The sequence below is a fragment of the Pseudopipra pipra genome, chromosome 3, assembly GCF_036250125.1.
Source record: "Pseudopipra pipra isolate bDixPip1 chromosome 3, bDixPip1.hap1, whole genome shotgun sequence".
NCBI lineage: Eukaryota > Metazoa > Chordata > Aves > Passeriformes > Pipridae > Pseudopipra > Pseudopipra pipra.
Window position 1 is genome coordinate 26,074,350 of NC_087551.1, and position 13,119 is coordinate 26,087,468.

At 38.2% G+C, this 13,119-nt stretch overlaps 1 protein-coding gene across 4 annotated transcripts in view; it reads right to left on the reverse strand.

Annotated features, from left to right (window-relative positions):
• THADA (THADA armadillo repeat containing) overlaps positions 1-13,119 on the reverse strand; it is a 164,133-nt gene that overhangs the window by 3,209 nt on the left and 147,805 nt on the right. The gene's annotated exons all lie outside the window — the stretch shown is intronic.

Genomic DNA, 13,119 nt, shown 5'->3' on the forward strand with positions numbered 1-13,119 from the left:
ATAGTTATACCGTTTTTGGCACCATGCCAGAACTGTACACAAAGCCATCATCCACAGTGTATTTCTTCCTTAAACTTCCTCACTGCTCTCATTTGGGCAGATGCTGTTTTGACTGTGTGGGTCCTAAGGCTGCCCTCAATAAAAGAGGATATAAAAATGCCAGAAGTCTCATTTGCAGGAGAACTCCAACAACTGTGTTCACAGGTAGGAGTTTCACCACTCGTAACATTAATGCTTTTTTTTTTTTTTTTTTAAGGGGATGAAGGAAGAGCACTGGAAGAGGAAGAGCTAATGAACAAGTCTCTGTAAAATCCCTATTACTGTAAAAAGGATTTGGGCAAAATTCATCCTTGTCCATAGTCACCAGCAAATGAAAAAATGTTCCCTGAATGGTCTGTCTTCTAAATAATGGTATCATAAGGACATGCCATTCTTGAAGGATGTAATTTGCAAGCAGTTAAGACAGCAGAGTCAGAACTATTTGGTAAAAGTCCATATAGACATGGAAAGCAGACCTTACTTTTTGTGTCTGTCTGGACTTAAGCACTTCTCATGAAGCAAAACAACTACTGACATAAAAGAGGCACAACAGTGCAGCTGAGACCTATCCCTCACAACCCACTTTCAGAGCTGCAGCACAGACCTCTGTTCTGTAACCTGTCCCGAGGCCTCAGACCAGCTGCAGGTTTCCTGGACTACGTTGGCACAGACAAGAAACTCACAGTAAAACACCAGGATTCAGCAAACACGCATGCCAACGAATATGGAAATGCAGGAAACATCTAAGGGCAAAACAGACCAATGGAAAGATGGGTGTGTGTTATTTGACAGACCAGGCAATGTACCGAGGACATTGGGGAGGATGAATTAGTATTTGAGACCATGAGGACAAAGGACCATAATAAGGAAGGGAATGAAGGAGAAAGAACAGATGGTCCCTTCTTTATCCTGGAGTTAGATGAGGGTAAATGGAAATCTCCTTGCACAAGCAACAGGAAGGCAGGCAGTCAATCTCTTCATGACACTAATAATGTTACATATACAGTTTGTCTCTGCTAGACAGTAAAATCAAATGTTCAAATCTGCTTTCTTCATGTCAGGAATTATCACCGTATCAGGATATCCCTGAGCCTTGTCTGCGAGGGAGAGCTTGCAATGGTGCAGTGCAACATTTATTACAGGCAATGGATTTTTTTAGGTATTATTTTTGCTGACATTTCCTTCCAGGAATTTCTTTGGGTTTGTTTTTTTGTTTTCTTTTGGTTTTTTTGTTTTGTTTTTTTTTAAAAACCTTGCTTTCTCTACTGCTGTGCCCCATTTGGTACCAGTCTGATACTCTAAAGAATGGGCACGATGGTTATCCTCTCTGTTTTGATTTGCTTAGGCTCAGGTAGAAAACAGTTTCATTCAAGTGCAGTAGGGACATCAGAAATACTAGCCATCCTCAGAGCTGGAAGAACAGAGATTAAAATGGAGTCTGGTGTTCTGAGCCTGAAACAAACATCTTGGTTATGAACGCTTACAAAATGCAACACTTTAAACCCAGCTCTTTTGAGTTCTGATGATCCTTCAGAATTTTATGGATGAATGCCTACAACTGTCAGTGTTTATATAAGATCTCTTGCTTGTGTCACTTTATTTATATTTGAATATTAAGCAAATTCAGGGATGCTGGGAGCTAACAGCCAAAAATGGTATTTCCCACTACTGAGTTTGCTGTTGCTTTGGAGGACCGATTATAGATACAACTGCTATTTTCTGGGGGCTTTCTCTTCCTTTTTAAGATTTAGACTCCTTAAGTATAAATACAGTGATGCTCTCTTTGTGAATGAGAATGCTGGACTACTGAGAAATGCACCAAGAAATAGACTTGGGCCTCTAATTCTGTTATTACATGAACATGCTGAAAACTACCAAGAGGTAGCAAAATAAGTAATGCTGAGGTCCTGCTTAGACTGAACTTGCTTGCTAGCAGTTTTTCAACAGCATGACACAGAGGAAAAGGCAGTTTTGTGGTCACAGATTATGGCAGTCTTGTAGAGAATCCTGCAAGTTGCAACAGAGGAAATGGCAACTGAGTTTTTTTTGTTGCTGTTGTTGGTTTCTTTCTTCAAAGAAAAAAAGGAGAAAAAATACAGGAAAAACATGTAAAGGCAGCATAGCACAGTAAAAACATGAAGACTGAACACAGCACTGACCCAAAAGATGCCAACCACCCTTCTGTGAACTGCAGACACCATTTAACTGATCAACCAAACTCATGTGTCAGTTCTGACATTGAGACCAGAAAAAAACAAAGCAACATCACTTTGATAATGCTAAAACTTAGGGTTCAAAAATTTGGGTAAGAGCCTGCATACCCTTGGCTTTGTGCTACAGAAGGCAGCATAGCAGTGTCCTGGTACTTCAGGTGTTGACACAGACTCAACAACAGATCCAAGTCTGGCAGATGAAGAATTTTCACTTGCACCTGCCCATCCCATACCACTACTGCAGAGTGTCAGGAATGGCTCCAGAGTTTCTGAATTGCTTTCTTAGCTGCTGTTACTTACAGAACATACTGACAAAACCAGTTCACTCAAATTTGATGCTAGAATAGTTCAAGATTAGATTGTGGACTACCAATGCCACAAGGACAACAAAAGAGATGTAGCATATCTTGGAGTGCTGAAGTAATACAAATGAATAACAGCAAGCAAAGTTATGTATATATATACCCAGGATTTAAGAGGTAAAAAACGCTTTCACAGGGGAAAATGTTCTATTGCTTTGATGACCCCTAGCTCTAAAAGTAACAGCCATGGATGCTGTAACCAAATGCAGAATCTTTTAAGATACCCAAAAAGGTGTGTCTCTTCTAAAAATAAATGTGTCTTCACTGATGTTTTAACTGCTTACAAGAACTGCTCCTCACATCATCACTGGCTTGCAAAAGCAAGGCTGATTTTCAAGAAACCACGTATTACACACAATGCTGTGTTCATGACTCATGGTATGACTTCAGAGAGTGGTCTGAGCAAAATGGAAGTTCACCAGGGGCAAAAAGGGCAGGTGGCTCTCCATTCACCACAGCTCCCTCAGGTCATAGGCCCCTGATGCTTACCTGGAAGCCAGCTCAGGCACTCTGCTGATCACTGGGTAAATTAAAGCTCAGAACAGCCGAATAGGCATTTGGCACACAACTTGGCGTGTGGGTTCTCCTGCTTGGCTGGCAAGCTGAGCTGGTTGCCCTGTAGTCAGAATTGGTATAGCTGGGGGAGGGAAGATCACAGGACAGCATGGGGAAGGAAAGAAGCCAAAGGGAGAGCGAGACCTCCCCGTTCAGCAAGCTGTTAGCCCAGGTCAGCTCTCATCCCAAACTTCCCCATCAGAGCCTTGCAAACAAAATGCTAACAGAGATTATTTAAATGACTGAGTATTAATAGACTTTCATAATATAACTAACTCTTTAAAGTAACTGAATTAAAAAAACGTCAAATGACAGATTTACAGAAGCAGCTCACAGCTGATTATTGACACAGGAACTAAACCAGCAGAAATCGAACCTGGAGACATCTCTATTGCCGAACACTGAAAATACAGTAGAGCTCCTTTCACAACAGTTCTACAGACTATCAAAACTGTGTTAAAAATATAATTTTTTAAAATTCTGAAACATGCATATGATCCAATGTGTAAAAACATCATGAGCGAGATAAGCATCTTACTAAATAGGCAACTACAGGGGCTAAAATACAAAAAATTCTCTATGACTTAAAACAAGTAGTTACAAGCAGAAGAATTAATTCTACTCATTGAAATGAAAAATAAAGATAAGAATCAGGTACTGCGTGCTTTTTTTTCTAGGAATTGAATTTTCATAAAGGGAAAAGGGTTAAGTACTGCAAGTGTTTCAGTCTTTGTGAATCCACCCACTTAAAAATTAGACCTCCCACATACACATTCATATACTCCAAAAGCTTTGATCATGCCAGATGTAAATATTTCTTCTAGTAGCCTATTACGTGTCCTGCAACTATACAATTGTTCTCTGTTAAAGCCTCAGTGATATTATGGGGAACTGAAAGGATGTATTAAGAGCATATACACAGATTTTAAGGACAACTATAATAAAATACAGGCAAAATAGAAAAGCAGAACATATTCCTTGCCTAACACAGCATTTTGTAATTGGTTTTATACTGGGAATTGTTAACTAAAGTTCATTCTAGATCAAAGAGTAATGCAATTTTTGTAAACGCATACTGTGTTCAGAACCAACATAAAGAGAAGTAAAACTGCAAGGCGGCTTAGTGTAACAGCCCTGAGAGAAAGCCTCAGTGTACCAACAGCAAGGAAGTTTTCAAGGAAAAAATATAGGGTAAGTTCTTCCACTGAAACTACAGAAAGTATTTTGGGCAGACTATTTACCATCTGAACTGGTAAAATATTTTTTACTTTCTTGCACAAAGTGCTGTCTACCTAGGTATAAACAATAATACAAAACAATCAATATGGTATGTCATAACACCCTGATAAAATGAGGTAGTGTTCTTGCTTCAAAAGGCAAGTATGGACGTTTAAAGCAACAAAGATCACTCTTGACAAAACTGGGGATTTATCTCATGTTTTCTGATACATCACCATAACAAGATTCTGAGTATCAAGCAAGATAACAGGTTCCCATCCAATTGACAGCAGATTCAGCATCGCAGTCACTAATATCTGCAATATTAGATTTGCAAATGGAAATTTTCACCTAACCACTAATCACTTTTTGTTGTATTAACGATTTTCTTCTTTTTGGTGTTCAGTAATAGTCAAGTTTGCCCCAACTCTCAACATATCAAATATAAGAGATCTGAGTGAGGCAGTGCCACAGATATATTTTTTACTTAAAATAATGTGCTTATGTATAGCTAGGCTTTACAAAATTAAAAAAAAAAAAAAGAAATAAAACCCCATTGGCCCAATCCAAGAGTTAAAAGAGCTTAGAAACTGCATTTCTTATGTTGAAATAACCTGCTTATGTGTTCTACCTTGAGGTACACAGAAATAGTGCAACTCCACTGCAAGTCAACACATAGGTGTCTTGCCACCAGAAAAACAACAGGGCAGAAGAAAAGCAGTAGCAGTACATAGAAAGCAAAGGGATGCTCATACCCACTCAGTCTCCATAAATAATATTAGACTGCTATCACCTTTCTGGGCACTAAAATTAAAAGAGGAAAACTGAGAAGTAAAACAAAATGAAACAAACAAAAAAAAAAGAGTAAGAAAATGTAGAAATGGTAACTTGTATCTGGATAGTTGGCAGATGGTTCTTGCAATTGCACTGTGTCAATTTAAGTTACAAACATCAAACTTTCCACTTTTCAAAATGACCATTTATGTAAAATCTAATATATAAGCAGATTCCTTTTCATAGTGTTTCATAAAATCAAAGGCGATTAGATCATTTCTATCCTCTCGAGAAATAGTCCCTAGATGACGTACAACCACTTCATCTGTTTTCCATTTCCCTGCCTGAGTCTGTTTTATAGCCGTGCTTTCTCAGGATGACTTTAAAAAGAGGCCCTTCCTGACATCACCCAACACGATGTCAAAACACAACACCATTACAAAACAAACTAATCAAAACTAATTTCTTAATAGTTGCAGTCTCTGAGTAGAGTGGCAGTGATGCTGCTCTCAGCTTTGACCTTGATTATAAACAGATCTGAGTTAATAACATGTCTGATTATGATGGAAACTTACAGCTCAAGACTGAGCAGAAAATTAAAGTCCCTTCTTGAGCAAAAAAGCACACACATATTCATCTTTTCAAGCCCTTTTTTGGAATGTGAACTGAACAATATTTTTCAACTCAGAAACTACATTTTCTCCCTTTTAAAATATATATATATATATATGAATACATAAGCTTTTCCCATGTGAGCCATGCCTTCTGTACACAAAGGGTTTTATTACAAAACAACCACAGCTCACAGATCTGTCAGAGGAAATGAGCATTTGGACTTTACCACTTACATTACTGTTTTTGCAGAACCTCTCCCCCAAAGCCATGTTCCAATTTAAATAGCAATACCCCCTACCTAAACCCACTCATGCTTTTCCTTTTGAAAAGGTAAAAATACTATTCAGCTAATTATTTAAAACACTGCCAATGAGAACATACATTTTTTAACTCAAATTGTGTATTTATTGGAAAAAATTAAGATAAATACAGTTTTAAAACCAGTATCACTAGAACTAAATACTCTTGTTATTAGCATGTTTCAACGATACATAACTTTTTGCTTAGCTCTGATAAAGGTTACTGAATGTGAGTGAATGAGATGTATATTACAGCTCTGCTGTAGGAATACCGGAGACACATCTACCTCTGTATCACAGCTGGAATTTCAGAATAACATCTGGGGAATGCTGGTAAAAGGTTTGTTATTTAAAGGATAAAGGAATAAGGAAAAGGTGGGTAATCAATATAGACAACTGCAAAAATTCTTCTCCTTCAATACCTGTAAACCAGTATAATTTGGGCAGAAAACTCAAAAAAGCCCCACCAAACTATTTTAAAAGCAGTAATAGAAAGGCACACTTTCCTTTATTGCTATGGAGTCATAGCCATGACCATCACAACTTGCATAAGAAGCCTATCAAGATCTGTAAGCCGCTGTCCTGTTTACTCAATTGCAATTAAAACGCTGATAAGAAAAACGCATTTAATAGATTATTCACATGAACACTCCATTTAACATTTACTATTTCCAGACTCCAGCACTGAGCACATACAATAATTTTCCATGTATTCTTTCTTAATTTTTCAAGCGTGACCTTTACATAACAGTGCCACTGAGTAATTAATAGAGCTAAATGAAGCACTGTCAGTAAATAAGCAGTAGCCAGTCTTTGATGGATGAGCTGATTCTAATTCAGTCCATTCACTTTCAACTTTAATTAGTGGCATTGTATTCTAGAAAGCAAACAGTTCTTTCATCCATGTGATGATCTAACCTTGTCTAAGTGGGCTGAGAACAACTTGTAAGGTGTTGACATAAATTTGGGAATACAAAGTAAAAAATCACAGTGCTTACACATTTTTATATTATGTAATTCTTCAAAAAGAAGTAATATAAAGTGCCCCCTGCAAAAGCCACTGATTTTAACAAGTGCCATACACACCAATAAATCTTGCTAAGACAGTTAGGAGTCTCAATGCAAAAGTTCTCTCTCCTTTTTCTTTAATTAAATCAATTGATCTGAATTACTAAGTGCATGTTGGTGGAATTTTTGCAAGACACAAATACAGGCATAAAAATGCTACGTATTTCTACACAAGTGCTGATACAACACTAAACCTTCTTGGTGCTATAACCCTTGTTCTAGATGCATGCTTGACTCAGCTGATGACAACTGCTAAGCAAACTCTTCACTTCTGAATTACTAGAATTTAGAGTAGTTTTAGATTACTAAAAAATTGTCTAATTTTCAAGGCCACTTGGGTTACAACGTGCTTTGATCTTGTTCTACATTTTCTCCTGAATGACAGTTTACATTGGTATTTCCCATCCTTCTTCCAGCAGTTCTATCTAAAGGGTGGGATAAGGCAGAGTTGCAGATTCCTGAAAACTGTGGCTGTTGAGCACACCTGAGTAGAGACCTGCTAATTTACTACAAAACATCTGATTCCACTGTATGTGTGACTTACTGAATGAAGGTATTTTCGAGCAGAATAGCAAAAAAGCAACCTGGGAACCTCAGTCGTCGTATCTGTTCTGATACCGTATAATGAAATTGTATGGGGAGAAACTGTTTTTAAGATGGTTTATATTTATTTTTTATCTTTGTTTCATATTACTTATTAAAAAAGGGTGACATTCAAAATGAAATGGCTACAAAGCTGTTCTTATGGAAAGTGCCATAAATATTTTGTATAATAATTTATGCCAAAATTTTCATGATGCAGTCTCAGCTTCCTTACTAGCCATTTCCTCACCATATAGGAGAATACTCTAAAGAGCAAAACCCCACAGAAATTGCTCACCATATGAACACTTGATAAAACCAACCCCAACCACCCTTACAAGCTTCCAATATAATTCAGATTGTCTGTCTTATTCAGATGCTTTCTAAAGGTTGAAACTTGCGTGTGTCAAGGACAGCTCACATTATTTTTATCTTTTTCTTGACAAATATGTACACAGATACACAATGCTATGAAAATATAATTAAGTTTGCAAACACACAGTAATTGGAGAAGCTACCAGGACCACAAAACATTCACAATACAAGGGATTAGTACAAGTGACCAAGAGAACGTTCTTCTGTTTTTTCCGCCAAGACCAAAATGCCTTCTAATGCCTGCTGCAAGTTGATTTCTACGCAGTATAGTATGATCTGTTGTACAAAGTTTTCTGACATTACAGCAAAAGAAGTCAGCCTGACTCTCGAACTATGGTCTTACAGACAAGCAGATGCTGCCAGGGACCTCCTGTTCAACAATTCAGTGACGACAGATCAATGAAGGACAGTGATCTAAGGAGAACTTAGGGGCAGTTTTCCTGCAAGTGTCTAACAGGTAAACAGCCACAAGTCTCAATCAGGAATGGAAAATATCTTATCTCTGAAAATTTTTTCAAGAACATTTTCTCTCCATGAGAGAACCTTTGCTCTTTTTACTGGGAAGATGATGCACCAATGATTTCACTTGAGAGTGAATTAGTTTCTGGCCCTTCTTTCAGAAATGACGCATACATATTCTTCACTCTACTAACGAAAGTCTTGATCAAAATAAAGGTTTGGTGATCCTTATCACCCTAGTGTGGCTGAGGCATTTCTAGAATCAGGACTCAATGTTTCTTCCCAAGAAGATATTCACATTAAAGAGATCCCAAGGAGCTGTTCTCCTCCTTTTTCCTTCACAGCTCTTGCCACCTAGGTGACTTCTGGATTTTGCACCTTCAGCGACCCAGGATACTTCCATTTACATGGGCAGGTCCACACCTATTTGGAAATCACATGACTTACTTATATCTCTCTTACTGAAACACCTGAGGCTCTGGCATTTCCATACAACTGCAGTCTAAATGCATACCAGCTGGCTTAAGACTTGTTAGGAAGCTTCTAGCTGTCATCAGGGCATCCTCTAGCAGGCTCCAAGAGAGTTGGATGGTATGCATCCATCCCAGACCTCTGGAGGGTGGCTACCTGCAACTTCATCTGCATCTTCAGCAGACACACCACAATTCTGGAGGCCTCAGCACACTCAGGTGGATCAGTAAATTGTAACATGGTTTGTATGAATTACTTTGAGACTTCTTCCAAGTAAATTTACAGAAGGAGCAGAACCTGCTTAGTCTTGCATAAAATGTAAATATATATACACAGACTCTTTGACTGATAAATAGTGTTCAATCAGTAACCAGAGTTCTTCAACAGAAAGTCTAACATAGATACCAATATACTTGTCTAACAGAGATTTTACATTTGTCTTTTCCATTTCCTTCAAAGTCCTTTGAGGAATTGGTTTGTGCCTCTTCAACTGAGAAGGAACTAAGATAGTGCTATGAATGCTCTCCCCAGTGTGCTGAATATAAGTGCTCTTTGCACAAGACACCACAAAAATTAAAACATTTGTGTCTCACATAGTAATGCAGATATGAACTATGCAACACCAGGGACTTCCCCACCATAGGGAAGAAAACTCTCCTTCTATTTTCTACGCATTTAATAAATGGCTTTGACCTCTCTTATTCAAAATATTCCAAAATATTCTAAATAGGCAGAGAAGACAGAATGGCTAAGTAACCTGTGACTCTCAGTCATTCATCGTGATATGGAGTGCTTCATAAAGCACTTGCATTTAGAACGATGTACACGGAAAGAAGGAATGGCACTATCTATTCTGCAGACAGAGTAGACAGTCATGAAGATTAAAAAATTTGGACTGGTTTTATGTCTGATCTGAGACCTGTTTCACTGAGGAGTCAGCACCCCATAATGCTTTAATATTCAAAATGCATTTCCCTCTGGCTTCAGCTGTGTGTGCTCTGAACTCCTGCAAATCATGCCCGCAAGGTATCCAGCTAAGCATTCGGCAAAGTAGTGACCTCCTTTCCAAACTCAGCTTGGAATGACTTGCTTACCTGCACAAAACAGCTCTCTGGGAGAGGCAGGGACAGAATGCAAATCACGAGAGCAAAACTAAATAGCTTTGACATGTCCCTTCTTGTGATCCTGATCTTACTTCTTTATCACATTCAACTTGCAACTGAGGCAGTAGTACTGTTGGAGATACTTTCCTATACTGTATGTTCCTGATTCATCACCAGAGCAAATCTGCACTGTCTAATGAATTATGAAAGAACTTCTGTAAAAAAACCCAATAGTGATAGTGTAATTTATCCTTGCTTCTCCATACATGCAGCAGTACAAGGTTGAATTAAAGTTGGATTTCCTACCGTTTGGATATTTGACCTTGCAATCTTCCAAATATTCTTGGTGTGGGGAAAGATGGGAGGAGCAAGATGGCAACATATATGTGTAATTTGCCAAGTTTCAAGAAAAGAAAAAGAAATCTATACCTTACCCAAATAATGCGACATTTTATTGACTCTCATGCATCAGAAAAGTAGTGAAGCCACAAGACTGACCACTTGAAACTAATGAAATGATAGGAAATGGTAGCACCTGTGGAGGTGGGAGGTATATCCATAGCACTGCTCCAGTGTCTTCTACCTAGCCCCAGTCACCAGACTCCATGGTATCTCAATACAGGTCTCGTTATCTTGACGAGCTAAACCCTGAGTCTGACACTTGGCCTCATGACTATCTCCAGTCACAGCATCCCAAAACACAGGAAAGTGTTCTGCTTTATCTTCTTTGTCCATTCTGCTTCTTTCATACATTCTTTCTCTTTTGAATGTTTCAAAAGCCTCTCTCATTTTGTCTTTCACCAAAGAACTTTTTCCTCCTTTCTCCTCCAGTATGCCCACGTCTCACACTGACAAGAGTGAGTCTCCTCCCCTGACCAGATTGAGCAGCACCTCTCGATCCCTTACTCTCATCATTTCAGCTTGACTCCTTCAGCAGTCAACCAAATTTTTCTAATTTACCCTCTCCCCCTTCTCTAACTATCCTAACCACTTTTCAGAAGTGATGACTCATCTCCCCCCATTTTGCTGACCACTCAGAAGTATTACAGAAAGCACAAGAGTTTTTATTTAAAGTATGTGAACACAGTCTGGACCAGAGCTACCTACAGCCATGGCTGTACAGTCCTTGTGAGGCAATGTTCCCAGCACAGAGCATCCTCAGTAGCCCTGCTCAGAATACAGGTAAAAAAATGTCAGGAGTAGAGAAATTTAAGCTGCTTAGTGAACACAAGAATCTTTGGAGGTTTTAGCTTTTAGGCTCCTTTCACTCTCTATTGTGTATATATCTACCTGTACTGAAAACTATATTTTATAATCCTATTTCTCAGCCAAATTTGTACATATTTTACCAAAAATGTCCTGCATATCCAAAGCATACCCGTGTAACAGCATTAAAAGAAAAGGCCTTAAAATTTTTTTATAGCCTGCGCAAATATAGTATTTTCTTCTAATTTCCTATGTAGAATCATGTCTATAGTAACAAAAATCAAATAATTAAAGTTTACAGAAATACAGTATAGAGAAAACTCAGTACCAACTAGTAAAGATTAACATGAGTAGCTGAAAACCAGATTTTATACTGAAAAGTGTTAGGCAACCCTAACAACAGCCCATCAACCCTCCATATAAAAATATTCAGTTCACACAATTTAATTTAGAAAACAAATTACAAAGAGAATGAGACGGAAAAGCAGAAGGCAGTAAGTTTACAGAGGTCAATTCAAGATCTGTTGAAAAGGTGCAAGAACCACAGAGGATGAAGTGTGAGGGCAGGTAGAAATGAAGGGAGCACTCAGTGCATAGAAAAGAATAACTCTGGTATATTTTATTAAATTAGACTGGCAATCTGAAAAAATAAACAACATCAAAGGGATGTTTTTCCCATTTTTAAACAAAGTAAGGAAATCAGGAGGCATGTTTCTGTGTATGTGTTTTCTACCACAATAACTGGTCCAGCTGCAAAATTTCAGTCCAGACTGACAAAAAGGACAAGGGAATCTGAAATATTAAGTCTTGTTTCTATGAAACTAGCCAGCTGGGTAAAGAAAAAGGCATACTGCTGTCATGCCTAGTGAAAGGCTGAAACTTCAGTCATCAGACATGAGAAAATCCACTTATCTGCGAAACAAATCCATGAAAAAAACCCCACCAAACTCCAAGCTTCCTTCACTTCACAGCACAAGGAACTTTTGTTCCTTTTTTTCTTTTAATTAAATAATGCCATTTGAAGTTACAGTCCACATTGTGACTGTAACATATGTCTTTAACATAAAGACTCTTTCTGTCTTTAACATCTTATTTTTCATCTGCATGTTTCAAACAAGTTTCCTTCAGGAAAGGCCATATTCTGCTTCACCTTGCCATGAACAGCACTAGTTGAGCCTTCATCACTAATTGTGAGATTCAAGTAAAATCCTCTAATTTGGAGAATTTACCTTTATTCTGTGACAGCCTCTGCAGTGGCACCCGTATGATCACAGTAAAATTCAAAATACATTGCAAATGAAGGGAACTGACAAGCAAGGGCTGCCTGTATTGTCTCTACTGCTTCTATGAATGTGAAACAAAACCACTGTTTGTTCTACAGATCAGAATATAAAAGAATTCAGTTTGTATATGTAAGTACTACTTCACCCTGAGATCTCTTTATCCCGAGGTTCTCCTCACATCCCACTTTATTTGCACTCCAAGGTCTGTGCTGACCTTGCACTAGGGGAGCAGGAAGTCACTGGCTCCAAAGTATCAAATCACCTGTATTTTGGTATAACCTGAAAGACTATTTCCTACCTGAGTATGATTTTGCCTAATCTACCCAACAAACGTTTCTTTCACAGAACAATTACAGTTGGAAGAGACCTCTGGAGATCACCTAATCCAATGCCCAAGGAGGTTGCTTTAGGAGATGGAAATCAATATTGAGAACATCTTTTCTGAAAGGCCCTTCATTAACAGAGTTTATTAGATCCTAATGCTACCGGGCTTCAGA